Below are 15745 nucleotides of genomic sequence, written 5' to 3' on the forward strand. Positions count from 1 at the left end.
TCCAGCTAAAGGGACTGAGCGTTGGGTGAAAAAAGGAATGCAGAAGGAGCCGGAGCACCTAACCCTTCTTAGATGGATAAACCTTCAGGGATTGAGGAAATCATGGGTTCCTGAAAACCTGTATGACAAAAAAGAAAATCAATATATGGATAGAAACTGAATTATCACTTACCTGTTCCACAGTGGCATACAGAAACTCACATACATACAGCTGCTGATGGATAGAAAGCATGTCTAACACAGCTGCAAAATGAAGACAAGCAGTTGTACATGGATAAAAAAACCAGGCACAGTTTCACGTAGAAAGAAAACCAAACAACCAGAGATGCAGATGGACATGCAGACAGCCACACATTTGGAGATTGATGATGAGACTGTGTTGGGGCAAGGCAGCCCATCACCGGTGTAAATTTGTATCTATGTTTGAAGATACATTAAATATATTATTGTAAACAGGTAACATCTTACCTTGTAATCCAGCGGAAGTGAATGAGCGTTGGGTGAAAAAAGGAATGCAAATGGAGCCGGAGCACCTAACCCTTCTTAGCTGGATACACCTTCAGGGATTAAGGATATCATGCATTCCTGAAAAACTGTATGACAAAAAAGAAAGTCAATATATGTATAGAAACTGAATTATCACTTACCTGTTCCACAGTGGCATACGGATACTTACCTACATACAGCTGCTGATGGATGGAAGGCAGGCCTCACACAGTTGCAAAAAGAAAGTGAAACAGTTAAACATAGATAAAAAGCCAGCCACAGCCTTAGAAGAAAAGAAAACCAAAACGCCAGAGATGCAGATGGACATGCAGACAGCCACACATTAGGAGTTTGACGATGAGACTGTGTTGGGGCAAGGCAGCACTTAACCGGTGTAAATTTGTATCCATGTTTGAAGATACATTAAATGTATTATTCTAAACAGGTAACATGTTTTTACCTTGTAGTCCAGCTGAAGCGAGTGAGCGTTTGGTAAAAAAAAAAATACAGAGGGAGACGGAGCACCTAACCCTTCTCAGATGGATACACTTTCAGGGATTGAGGATATCAGGGATTCCAAAGAACCTGGATGACAAAAAAAGAAAGTCAATATATGTATAGAAACTGAATTATCACTTACCTGTTCCACAGTGGCATACGGATACTCACATACATACAGCTGCTGATGGATGGAAGGCAGGCCTCACAGTTGCAAAAAGAAAGTCAAACAGTTCAACATAGATACAAAGCCAGCAAAAGATTCAGATGGAATAAAAACCAAAAAGCCAGAGATGCAAATGGACATGCAGACAGCCACACATAAGGAGATTGACGTTGAGACTGTGTTGGGGCAAGGCAGCCCATCACCAATGTAAATTTTTATCTATGTTTGAAGATATCTTAAATGTATTATTGTAAACAGATAACATGCTTTTACCTTGTAATCCAGCTGAAGTGAGTGAGCGTTGGGTGAAAAAAGGAATGCAGAGGGAGGCGGAGCACCGAACCCTTCTTAGATGGATACACCGTCAGGGATTGAGGATATCAGGGATTCCAAAGAACCTGGATGACAAAAAGAGAAAGTCAATATATGTATAGAAACTGAATTATAACTTACCTGTTCCACAGTGGCACACGGATACTCACATACATACAGCTGCTGATTGATGGAAGGCAGCCCATCACCAGTGAAAATTTGTATCTATGTTTGAAGATACATTAAATGTATTATTGTAAACAGGTAACATCTTACCTTGTAATCCAGCTGAAGTGAGTGAGCGTTGGGTGAAAAAAGGAATGCAAATGGAGCCGGAGCACCTTACCCTTCTTAGCTGGATACACCTTCAGGGATTAAGGATATCATGCGTTCCTGAAAAACTGTATGACAAAAAAGAAAGTCAATATATGTATAGAAACTGAATTATCACTTACCTGTTCCACAGTGGCACACGGATACTCACATACATACAGCTGCTGATGGATAGAAAGCAGGCCTCACACAGTTGCAAAAAGAAAGTCAAACAGTTGAATATAGATAAAAAGCCAGCCACAGCTTCAGATGGAAAGAAAACCAAAACGCCAGAGATTCAGATGGACATGCAGACAGCCACACATTAGGAGTTTGACGATGAGACTGTGTTGGGGCAAGGCAGCCCATCACCAGTGTAAATTTGTATCTATGTTTGAAGATACATTAAATGTATTATTGTAAACAGGTAACATGCTTTTACCTTGTAATCCAACTGAAGTGAGTGAGCGTTGGGTGAAAAAGGGAGAAATAGGGAGCCTGAGCACCTAACCCTTCTTAGCTGGATACACTTTTAGAGATTGAGGATATCAAGGGTTTCTGAAAAACTGTATGACAAAAGGAAAGTCAATATATGTATAGAAAGTGAATTATCACTTAGCTGTTCCACAGTGGCATACGGACACTCACACACAAACAGCTGCTTATGTATGGAAGGCAGGCCTCACACAGTTGCAAAAAGAAAGTCAAACAGTTGAACACAGATAAAAAGCCAGCCACAGCTTCAGATGGAAAGAAAATCATAAAGCCAGAGATGCAGATGGACATGCAGACAGCCACACATTTGGAGACTGATGAGGAGACTGTGTTGGGGCAAGGCAGCCCATCACTAGTGTAAATTTGTATCTATGTTTGAAGATACATTACATGTATTATTGTAAACAGGTAACATGCATTTACCTTGTAATCCAGCTGAAGCAAGTGAGCGTTGGGTAAAAAAAAAATGCAGAGGGAGACGGAGCACCTAACCCTTCTTAGATGGATACACTTTCAGGGATTGAGGATATCAGGGATTCCAAAGAACCTGGATGACAAAAAAGAAAGTCAATATATGTATAGAAACTGAATTATCACTTACCTGTTCCACAGTGGCATACGGATTCTCACATACATACAGCTGCTGATGGATGGAAGGCAGGCCTCACAGTTGCAAAAAGAAAGTCAAACAGTTCAACATAGATACAAAGCCAGCAAAAGATGCAGATGGAATAAAAACCAAAAAGCCAGAGATGCAGATGGACATGCAGACAGCCACACATAAGGAGATTGACGTTGAGACTGTGTTGGGGCAAGGCAGCCCATCACCAATGTAAATTTTTATCTATGTTTGAAGATACCTTAAATGTATTATTGTAAACACATAACATGCTTTTACCTTGTAATCCAGCTGAAGTGAGTGAGCGTTGGGTGAAAAAAGGAATGCAGAGGGAGCCGGAGCACCTAACCCTTGTTAGCTGGATACACTTTTAGGGATTGAGGATATCATGGGTTCCTGAAACACTGTATGACAAAAAAGAAAGTCAATATATGTATAGAAACTGAATTACCACTTACCTGTTCCACAGTGGCATACAGAAACTCACATACATACAGCTGCTGATGGATAGAAAGCAGGTCTCACATAGCTGCAAAATGAAGACAAGCAGTTGTACATGGATAAAAAACCAGGCACAGTTTCACATAGAAAGAAAACCAAACAACCAGAGATGCACATAGACATTCAGACAGCCACACATTTGGAGATACACCTTCAGGGATTAAGGATATCATGGGTTCCTGAAAAACATTATGACAAAAAAGAAAGTTAATGAATGTACAGAAACTGAATTATCACTTACCTGATCCACCGTGGCATACGGATACTCACATACATACAGCTGCTGATGGATGGAAGGCAGGCCTCACACAGTTGCAAAAAGAAAGTCAAACAGTTAAACATAGACAAAAAGCCAGCCACAGCTTCAGATGGAAAGAAAACCAAAACGCCAGAGATTCAGATGGACATGCAGACAGCCACACATTAGGAGTTTGATGATGAGACTGTGTTGGGGAAAGGCAGCCCATCACAGGTGTAAATTTGTATCTATGTTTGAAGATACATTAAATGTATTATTGTAAACAGGTAACATGCTTTTACCTTGTAATCCAGCTGAAGTGAGTGAGCGTTGGGTGAAAAAAGGAATGCAGAGGGAGGCGGAGCACCTAACCCTTCTTAGATGGATACACCGTCAGTGATTGAGGATATCATGGATTCCAAAGAACCTGGATGACAAAAAAGAAAGTCAATATATGTATAGAAACAGAATTATCACTTACCTGTTTCACAGTGGCATACGGATACTCATATACATACAGCTGCTGATGGATGAAAGGCAGGCCTCACACAGTTGCAAAAAGAAAGTCAAACAGTTGAACATAGATAAAAAGCCAGCCACAGCTTCAGATGGAATGAAAACCAAAAAGCCAGAGATGCAGATGGACATGCAGACAGCCACACATTAGGAGATTGACGATGAGACTGTGTTGGGGCAAGGTAGCCCATCACCAGTGTAAATTTTTATCTATGTTTGAAGATACATTAAATGTATTATTGTAAACAGATAACATGCTTTTACCTTGTAATCCAGCTGAAGTGAGTGAGCGTTGGGTGAAAAAAGGAATGCAAACGGAGCCGGAGCACCTAACCCTTCTTAGCTGGATACACCTTCAGGGTTTAAGGATATCATGGATACCAAATAACCTGTATGACAAAAAAGAAAGTCAATATATGGATAGAAACTGAATTATCACTTACCTGTTCCACAGTGGTATAGACTAAGTCACATACATACAGCTACTGATGGATAGAAAGCAGGCCTCACAGTTGCAAAATGAAGACAAACAGTTGTACATAGATAAAAAGCCACCCACAGTTTCACATAGAAAGAAAACCAAACAAACAAAGATGCAGATAGACATTCAGACAGCCACACATTTGGAGATTGATGATGAGACTGTGTTGGGGCAAGGCAGCACTTATCCGGTGTAAATTTGGATCTATGTTTGAAGATACATTAAATGTATTATTCTAAACAGGGAACATGTTTTTACCTTGTAATCCAGCTGAAGCGAGTGAGCGTTGGGTAAAAAAAAGAATGCAGAGGAAGCCGGACCACCTAACCCTTCTTTAACTGGATACACCTTTAGGGATTGAGGATATCATGGGTTGTTGAAAAACTGTATGACAAAAAAGAAAGTCAATATATGTATAGAAACTGAATTTTCACTTACCTGTTCCACAGTGGCACACGGATACTCACATACATACAGCTGCTGATGGACAGAAAGCAGACCTCAGTCAGTTGCAATAAGAAAGTCAAACAGCTGAACATAGATAAAAAGAAAGCCACAGCTTCAGATGGAAAGAAAACCAAAAAGCCAGAGATGAGGACGGACATGCAGACAGGCACAGATTTGTAGATTGATGAGTTGACTGTGTTGGGGCAAGGCAGCCCATCACCAGTGTAAATTTGCATCTATGTTTGAAGATATATTAAATGTATTATTGTAAACAGGTAACATGCTTTTACCTTGTAATCCAGCTGAAGTGAGTGAGTGTTGGGTGAAAAAAAGAATGCAGAGAGAGCCGGAGCACCGAACCCTTCTTAGATGGATACACTTTCAGGGATTGAGGATATCAGGGATTCCAAAGAACCTGGATGACAAAAAAGAAAGTCAATATATGGATAGAAACTGAATTATCACTTACCTGTTCCACAGTGGCATACGGATACTCACATACATACAGCTGCTGATGCATGGAAGGCAGGCCTCACACAGTTGCAAAAAGAAAGTCAAACAGTTCAACATAGATACAAAGCCAGCAAAAGATTCAGATGGAATAAAAACCAAAAAGCCAGAGATGCAGATGGACATGCAGACAGCCACACATAAGGAGATTGACGTTGAGACTGTGTTGGGGCAAGGCAGCCCATCACCAATGTAAATTTTTATCTATGTTTGAAGATACATTAAATGTATTATTGTAAACAGATAACATGCTTTTACCTTGTAATCCAGCTGAAGTGAGTGAGCGTTGGGTGAAAAAAGGAATGCAGAGGGAGCCGGAGCACCTAACCCTTCTTAGCTGGATACACCTTCAAGGATTAAGGATATCATGCTTTCCTGAAAAACTGAATGATAAAAAAGAAAGTCAATATATGTATAGAAACTGAATTATCACTTACCTGTTCCACAGTGGCACACGGATACTCACATACATACAGCTGCTGATGGATAGAAAGCAGGCCTCACACAGTTGCAAAAAGAAAGTCAAACAGTTGAACATAGATAAAAAGCCAGCCACAGCTTCAGAAGGAAAGAAAACCAAAACGCCAGAGATGCAGATGGACATGCAGACAGGCACAGATTTGTAGATTGATGAGTTGACTGTGTTGGGGCAAGGCAGCCCATCACCAGTGTAAATTTGCATCTATGTTTGAAGATATATTAAATGTATTATTGTAAACAGGTAACATGCTTTTACCTTGTAATCCAGCTGAAGTGAGTGAGTGTTGGGTGAAAAAAAGAATGCAGAGAGAGCCGGAGCACCGAACCCTTCTTAGATGGATACACTTTCAGGGATTAAGGATATCATGGATTCCAGTGAACCTGCATGACAAAAAAGAAAGTCAATATATGTATAGAAACTGAATTATCACTTACCTGTTCCACAGTGGTATAGACTAACTCACATACATACAGCTACTGATGGATAGAAAGCAGGCCTCACAGTTGCAAAAAGAAGACAAACAGTTGTACATAGATAAAAAGCCAGCCACAGTTTCACATAGAAAGAAAACCAAACAAACAGAGATGCAGATAGACATTTAGACAGCCACACATTTGGAGATTGATGATGAGACTGTGTTGGGGCAAGGCAGCCCATCACCAGTGTAAATTTGTATCTATGTTTGAAGATACATTAAATGTATTATTGTAAACAGGTAACATGCTTTTACCTTGTAATCCAGCTAAAGCGAGTGAGCGTTGGGTAAAAAAAAAAATGCAGAGGGAGACTGAGCACCTAACCCTTCTTAGATGGATACACTTTCAGGGATTGAGGATATCAGGGATTCCAAAGAACCTGGATGACAAAAAAGAAAGTCAATATATGTATAGAAACTGAATTATCACTTACCTGTTCCACAGTGGCACAAGGATACTCACATACATACAGCTGCTGATGGATAGAAAGCAGACCTAACACAGTTGCAAAATGAAGTCAAACAGTTTTACATAGATAAAAAGCCAGCCACAGTTTCACATAGAAAGAAAACCAAAACGCCAGAGATTCAGATGGACATGCAGACAGCCACACATTAGGAGTTTGACGATGAGACTGTGTTGGGGCAAGGCAGCCCATCACCAGTGTAAATTTGTATCTATGTTTGAAGATACATTAAATGTATTATCCTAAACAGGTAACATGTTTTTACCTTGTAGTCCAGCTGAAGCGAGTGAGCGTTTGGTAAAAAAAAAAATACAGAGGGAGACGGAGCACCTAACCCTTCTCAGATGGATACACTTTCAGGGATTGAGGATATCAGGGATTCCAAAGAACCTGGATGACAAAAAAAGAAAGTCAATATATGTATAGAAACTGAATTATCACTTACCTGTTCCACAGTGGCATACGGATACTCACATACATACAGCTGCTGATGGATGGAAGGCAGGCCTCACAGTTGCAAAAAGAAAGTCAAACAGTTCAACATAGATACAAAGCCAGCAAAAGATTCAGATGGAATAAAAACCAAAAAGCCAGAGATGCAAATGGACATGCAGACAGCCACACATAAGGAGATTGACGTTGAGACTGTGTTGGGGCAAGGCAGCCCATCACCAATGTAAATTTTTATCTATGTTTGAAGATACCTTAAATGTATTATTGTAAACAGATAACATGCTTTTACCTTGTAATCCAGCTGAAGTGAGTGAGCGTTGGGTGAAAAAAGGAATGCAGAGGGAGGCGGAGCACCTAACCCTTCTTAGATGGATACACCGTCAGGGATTGAGGATATCAGGGATTCCAAAGAACCTGGATGACAAAAAGAGAAAGTCAATATATGTATAGAAACTGAATTATCACTTACCTGTTCCACAGTGGCACACGGATACTCACATACATACAGCTGCTGATTGATGGAAGGCAGCCCATCACCAGTGAAAATTTGTATGTATGTTTGAAGATACATTAAATGTATTATTGTAAACAGGTAACATCTTACCTTGTAATCCAGCTGAAGTGTGTGAGCGTTGGGTGAAAAAAGGAATGCAAATGGAGCCGGAGCACCTTACCCTTCTTAGCTGGATACACCTTCAGGGATTAAGGATATCATGCGTTCCTGAAAAACTGTATGACAAAAAAGAAAGTCAATATATGTATAGAAACTGAATTATCACTTACCTGTTCCACAGTGGCACACGGATACTCACATACATACAGCTGCTGATGGATAGAAAGCAGGCCTCACACAGTTGCAAAAAGAAAGTCAAACAGTTGAATATAGATAAAAAGCCAGCCACAGCTTCAGAAGGAAAGAAAACCAAAACGCCAGAGATGCAGATGGACATGCAGACAGCCACACATTAGGAGTTTGACGATGAGACTGTGTTGGGGCAAGGCAGCCCATCACCAGTGTAAATTTGTATCTATGTTTGAAGATACATTAAATGTATTATTCTAAACAGGTAACATGTTTTTACCTTGTAGTCCAGCTGAAGCGAGTGAGCGTTTGGTAAAAAAAAAAATACAGAGGGAGACGGAGCACCTAACCCTTCTCAGATGGATACACTTTCAGGGATTGAGGATATCAGGGATTCCAAAGAACCTGGATGACAAAAAAAGAAAGTCAATATATGTATAGAAACTGAATTATCACTTACCTGTTCCACAGTGGCATACAGAAACTCACATACATACAGCTGCTGATGGATAGAAAGCAGGTCTCACATAGCTGCAAAATGAAGACAATCAGTTGTACATGGATAAAAAACCAGGCACAGTTTCACATAGAAAGAAAACCAAACAACCAGAGATGCATATGGACATGCAGACAGCCACACATTTGGAGATTGACCATGAGACTGTGTTGGGGCAAGGCAGCCCATCACCAGTGTAAATTTGTATCTATGTTTGAAGATACATTAAATGTATTATTGTAAACAGGTAACATGCTTTTACCTTGTAATCCAACTGAAGTGAGTGAGCGTTGGGTGAAAAAGGGAGAAATAGGGAGCCTGAGCACCTAACCCTTCTTAGCTGGATACACTTTTAGAGATTGAGGATATCAAGGGTTTCTGAAAAACTGTATGACAAAAGGAAAGTCAATATATGTATAGAAAGTGAATTATCACTTAGCTGTTCCACAGTGGCATACGGACACTCACACACAAACAGCTGCTTATGTATGGAAGGCAGGCCTCACACAGTTGCAAAAAGAAAGTCAAACAGTTGAACACAGATAAAAAGCCAGCCACAGCTTCAGATGGAAAGAAAATCATAAAGCCAGAGATGCAGATGGACATGCAGACAGCCACACATTTGGAGACTGATGAGGAGACTGTGTTGGGGCAAGGCAGCCCATCACTAGTGTAAATTTGTATCTATGTTTGAAGATACATTACATGTATTATTGTAAACAGGTAACATGCATTTACCTTGTAATCCAGCTGAAGCAAGTGAGCGTTGGGTAAAAAAAAAATGCAGAGGGAGACGGAGCACCTAACCCTTCTTAGATGGATACACTTTCAGGGATTGAGGATATCAGGGATTCCAAAGAACCTGGATGACAAAAAAGAAAGTCAATATATGTATAGAAACTGAATTATCACTTACCTGTTCCACAGTGGCATACGGATTCTCACATACATACAGCTGCTGATGGATGGAAGGCAGGCCTCACAGTTGCAAAAAGAAAGTCAAACAGTTCAACATAGATACAAAGCCAGCAAAAGATGCAGATGGAATAAAAACCAAAAAGCCAGAGATGCAGATGGACATGCAGACAGCCACACATAAGGAGATTGACGTTGAGACTGTGTTGGGGCAAGGCAGCCCATCACCAATGTAAATTTTTATCTATGTTTGAAGATACCTTAAATGTATTATTGTAAACACATAACATGCTTTTACCTTGTAATCCAGCTGAAGTGAGTGAGCGTTGGGTGAAAAAAGGAATGCAGAGGGAGCCGGAGCACCTAACCCTTGTTAGCTGGATACACTTTTAGGGATTGAGGATATCATGGGTTCCTGAAACACTGTATGACAAAAAAGAAAGTCAATATATGTATAGAAACTGAATTATCACTTACCTGTTCCACAGTGGCATACAGAAACTCACATACATACAGCTGCTGATGGATAGAAAGCAGGTCTCACATAGCTGCAAAATGAAGACAAGCAGTTGTACATGGATAAAAAACCAGGCACAGTTTCACATAGAAAGAAAACCAAACAACCAGAGATGCACATTGACATTCAGACAGCCACACATTTGGAGATACACCTTCAGGGATTAAGGATATCATGGGTTCCTGAAAAACATTATGACAAAAAAGAAAGTTAATGAATGTACAGAAACTGAATTATCACTTACCTGATCCACCGTGGCATACGGATACTCACATACATACAGCTGCTGATGGATGGAAGGCAGGCCTCACACAGTTGCAAAAAGAAAGTCAAACAGTTGAACATAGACAAAAAGCCAGCCACAGCTTCAGATGGAAAGAAAACCAAAACGCCAGAGATTCAGATGGACATGCAGACAGCCACACATTAGGAGTTTGATGATGAGACTGTGTTGGGGAAAGGCAGCCCATCACAGGTGTAAATTTGTATCTATGTTTGAAGATACATTAAATGTATTATTGTAAACAGGTAACATGCTTTTACCTTGTAATCCAGCTGAAGTGAGTGAGCGTTGGGTGAAAAAAGGAATGCAGAGGGAGGCGGAGCACCTAACCCTTCTTAGATGGATACACCATCAGTGATTGAGGATATCATGGATTCCAAAGAACCTGGATGACAAAAAAGAAAGTCAATATATGTATAGAAACAGAATTATCACTTACCTGTTTCACAGTGGCATACGGATACTCATATACATACATCTGCTGATGGATGAAAGGCAGGCCTCACACAGTTGCAAAAAGAAAGTCAAACAGTTGAACATAGATAATAAGCCAGCCACAGCTTCAGATGGAATGAAAACCAAAAAGCCAGAGATGCAGATGGACATGCAGACAGCCACACATTAGGAGATTGACGATGAAACTGTGTTGGGGCAAGGTAGCCCATCACCAGTGTAAATTTTTATCTATGTTTGAAGATACATTAAATGTATTATTGTAAACAGATAACATGCTTTTACCTTGTAATCCAGCTGAAGTGAGTGAGCGTTGGGTGAAAAAAGGAATGCAAACGGAGCCGGAGCACCTAACCCTTCTTAGCTGGATACACTTTCAGGGATTGAGGATATCAGGGATTCCAAAGAACCTGGATGACAAAAAAAGAAAGTCAATATATGTATAGAAACTGAATTATCACTTACCTGTTCCACAGTGGCACACGGATACTCACATACATACAGCTGCTGATGGATGGAAGGCAGGCCTCACACAGTTGCAAAAAGAAAGTCAAACAGTTAAACATGGATAAAAAGCCAGCCACAGTCATAATATTGCTCAAAACCTGTAGGACTCACCAATAATATTACAAGAGGAATACCCTTAAACATGTATGCATCCCCAATAAAACTTTAATATATATATATATATATATACATATATATTAAAAAAGAACACCCAACTGCTACAAGGTGTACTCAACCAAAGATGGACATTAACATCTAAAAACTCACCATTAAGCACATTATTATATCATTATTATTCCAGATTATTGCTCTAACAATCACTAAACCACCTATTAATGGCAGCGTGACCCCTTCCATTCCATCACCTACACCGCCCATCTGAACCACAATTACATCACCTCCAGCTTCACTGCCTGCTCTACATAAATTGACAAACAAGAAGTAATTTGTACGCCTACCCGACTCACGACAATGCACGCCAAACACTGGATCCCCTTTGTGTGCCAAAAGCAGAAGTGGGCTAGTTACTAGTGACTTTGGAGCTTTTATTGTCCAGTAGAACATGCAGCGTTAACAACTATTTTTCTAAGCTTATCTTAGCAACAAATTGCCTTTCTACTTGCCCATGCAATGTACTTTGAAACAATAAAAATAAAAAAAAATAAATCAAGCAAAGTGATTAAAAAAAATAAGTACTGCTCACAGTATGTCTCAGTCCCACCTGGTGGTGACAATAACCCCTTTGTCTATGACGTCTATGATTATAAACTATGTTATGGACAGACACAGTCTCGATTCAAGCAAGGAAACAGCAGAAAATAACTTACCTGACTGGTGTGCTGAGGATATTTAGTCGGTTAGCAGACGTGAAAACCTGAAAACTGATGCTCCCAGGGCCTCCACATGGCCTCCACAAGGCCTCCTAGTTAGTAAAGCAAAGGAATGTAAAATTAACACACACAGCAGACAACACAAGAAAAACTGGCTAAGATAAACAGGCCAAAGCTAATGTTAAAGAATATTAAGACATACAAGCAACATGAGAGCTCTAAGACTAGGAGAAACTGCATGTGAACAAAGATCATTCAAGAGAACACACATTACAGTATTACATATGTTCCATGGAAACCAGCTTTCAGGGTCTTCTCAGACAATGCTAGCAAATTAACCTTCAGCGGAGTGAATCAGGCTGTCTTACTAATGACCAGAAGAAACATTCATTCGTTTGTACATCAAAGCACATTTTCACTTGAGTTTGGGGAACTCTGTCAAGTAAGTTTCTTGAATGGATCAGCAGATATTCACTTTGCCCCTCTTCTCACTCACAACACTCAAAACTCTGAAACTACAATCCTTTTCTCAACATTTTCAGTCCCTTTCCATTTTGACGGGGATATTTAATAAAAAATAGCCAGAATTCCTACATCAGGTGTCATGGATGGTAAAAGACCATCTATAAAGTACAGAAACATAAAACACTCACCGAGATAAGGAGCTGCTGATGTTAGTTATAAAGGCATTAAACCTATCGAAGAACAGAGACAAAAGGAAAATCAATGACTAACCTCACCTTCCTCACTTTAAACGAATTGATTTATATTTTTCGAAACACACATGTAGCCCATTTTCATAACACATAAATCATTAATGTGACACTGTCATAAGATATGCCTATTTTAAAACTTTTTATGTAATACTGATTCAAAGAAACATCCATAAAGCATATAGGTTTCTCAATCAAGTTGTAAGAAGTGCAAACACAGAAACAAACAAACAAAAAAACAAGAAAAAAGAGAAGCTTTCTACAAAAGAAGAACAGCTCAAAACTTAATATGAATAAAACATACACAAAGCTTAGTTGAATATATAAAGAAAGAAATGATAGCAAACTTACAATCTTAGAATCTAGTTCCTTCAATGACGGTTTTCATTCCAGTGAGGCCTAAAGTTAGCCACAACCAAACCACCATGCTACTCTTGGATTCCCTCCTTTTGGCTTGTAACTTTTGGCATACATCCAATATACTGCCACATGGTGGATGGAGTAGGAATTACCATGAAAAAAAACATGGATGAACATAAATGGGTTTGGAGTAGACCCAAGTGGAAGGAATTTTATGCCAATATAGAAAATAGACAATAGGCAAGTGGCTTAAAGGTCCAACCACAACAGGCCCAATGAGACTAGGGATGCACCCATCAGATAATAGAATAGAATATTGGTCCCGATATTAACAAAATGAGTTGATCGGATATTGGATAATTAGGCTGATCCATGGGAATGCGATATATGTACAAAATCTGTCATCAATATTTTAAATAAAAATGTATAAAATCTGTATAAAAATAGAGGTTTTCCTTGTCACTGTCACCTTTGGCTTGTTCACTGGGGGTCTTAGGTTTTCATGTCTTCTTTTGTTGTTGATTTCTTGTCTTTTTACTGATTACTGATTCTGTAAAATAAGTTTGACATGATTTAATTTGATAATATAAAACTTTCTCCAGATTAATAAGGGCATGCAATTTCTGTCATGTTGCACAGCAAATTTGCACTTGTCAGCACAGTGTTGATTTAACTGGAGCAGCCGGCTCAGTTAATTCAAAAGCCACGAAGAAGACGGGTGCACGGGGAATCCCTCACATGCAGCCAAGCTCACAAGGCCAAACTCTCTACTGACGGTTTGTCTCTCAAACGTGTCCAAAATCAACAGATTGCCTCTTTACTCACAAAATATTAGTATATTCCAGATTTAAACTTAAGAGAGACAAAGGAGACAAAATCTGAACCACTCACTTGAAAGCTTTTGCCTGTAATATTGGACAACTGAGAGCAACAGGGATGAGGAACAACATCATATCCACAAAGCGAAAAGGGTGAGACTGCCTTCATCACTATGCTTTATTGTAATATCATAATGAAGCTTTTGTGTATACTCTGCTTTTATCTTACAGTTGTATGATGAGGTTGATGCCATCCATCCTCTGATGGTGTATATTTGTCACTGCTTCAGCTGAAACAATGCTGGGAGTTTTTCTCTAAAGGAGTCCTTGTTGATTTTTATGAGATGCTCAGCAAAAGTGTAAGCACACCATTTTCATCTCTACAAGTAGACCAACATAATACTCTCAAATTTATTGATGCTCCAAGATATGTATAGTTTTTAAGAGAAGGTGCTTCAGTGTGTAACTAATGTTACACTAAATTATGTATTCCCATGATGTTTTTGAAATGGGCCGTTGTAAGGGATTCCACTGTTTTGGAAAACTGGTAAAAGGGGGAGGCCAGAAAAGCACACAGGGGTTCAGACAGGAAATGGGACTGAGACATGGGCAGGACATAGAACGGGGGCCAGACAAGAGATGACACTGGAGACTGGACAGGAAGTGGAACACGAGATTGGACACAAGACCAGACAACGGGCATAGACAGAGACTGGACACATGACTGGATGAGAGGCTATACAAGGAGGCTGAAACAGGGACTGGACTGGGACTAGTGTTGAACACATAATTAAACAAAAGTAGACTTAAATGTTTTTATTTAAGGTAATTTCACATTGTCTCCAGTTATAAACCCTTGAATACGGAGGTTTGTTTATATATTTATATATCCTGAACGAAATTCTGTCAAAATTCCCTCCTTAACCTGAAAAAAATATTTTTTGAATTGAAAACAATGAATTAGTTTAAGAAAAGAGAATGTTTACAACAATCTATGAGCTTAAAAGTAACTGAATGTATATGAATAACTAAATAACAGATATGAAAGAGAAATTATTCTATACTTAGTGTTGCTGGCAAATACAGTTTTGCGCTGGCGCTTATAATCTGACACAGGACATATAAATCTTTTGTTGTGATGGTGTAAAATATGTTGTTTCACCAGCTGTGTTTTTTTTTTTTTTTTTGTAAAAGAACAAAAACGAGAGAACTAAGCAACTCTACCAAACTGTCTCTTTTAGGGTCACTTTGCTGGTCCCAAGCCTGGATAAAGGAGGAGGGTTAAATGTAGAGTAGCAATTCCACCTCACATATGTCTTTTGTTTAAATTTGATTTGCTAACATTTAACAACAAAACAAAATAGGTTTATGTAATTCATGTAAAAAATATTTATGTAATGTGAGTCTAGACAAAACATTAAAAACTAAACCATTTCTGTAGTTCTATGCATATTTAGGGTGTTTACTCACTGTTTTCTCTCCCACAACGTTATTCCTTTATTCTACAGCTTCAAAACTTATTGGACAGCCAATAGCTACTTTCCTTACTGAGGAGTTGGCAGCACTGTTTTGAAGGAGACGCGGAACTGCTGCT

This window comes from Salminus brasiliensis, chromosome 1 (assembly GCF_030463535.1).
Source record: "Salminus brasiliensis chromosome 1, fSalBra1.hap2, whole genome shotgun sequence".
NCBI classification, from domain to species: domain Eukaryota; kingdom Metazoa; phylum Chordata; class Actinopteri; order Characiformes; family Bryconidae; genus Salminus; species Salminus brasiliensis.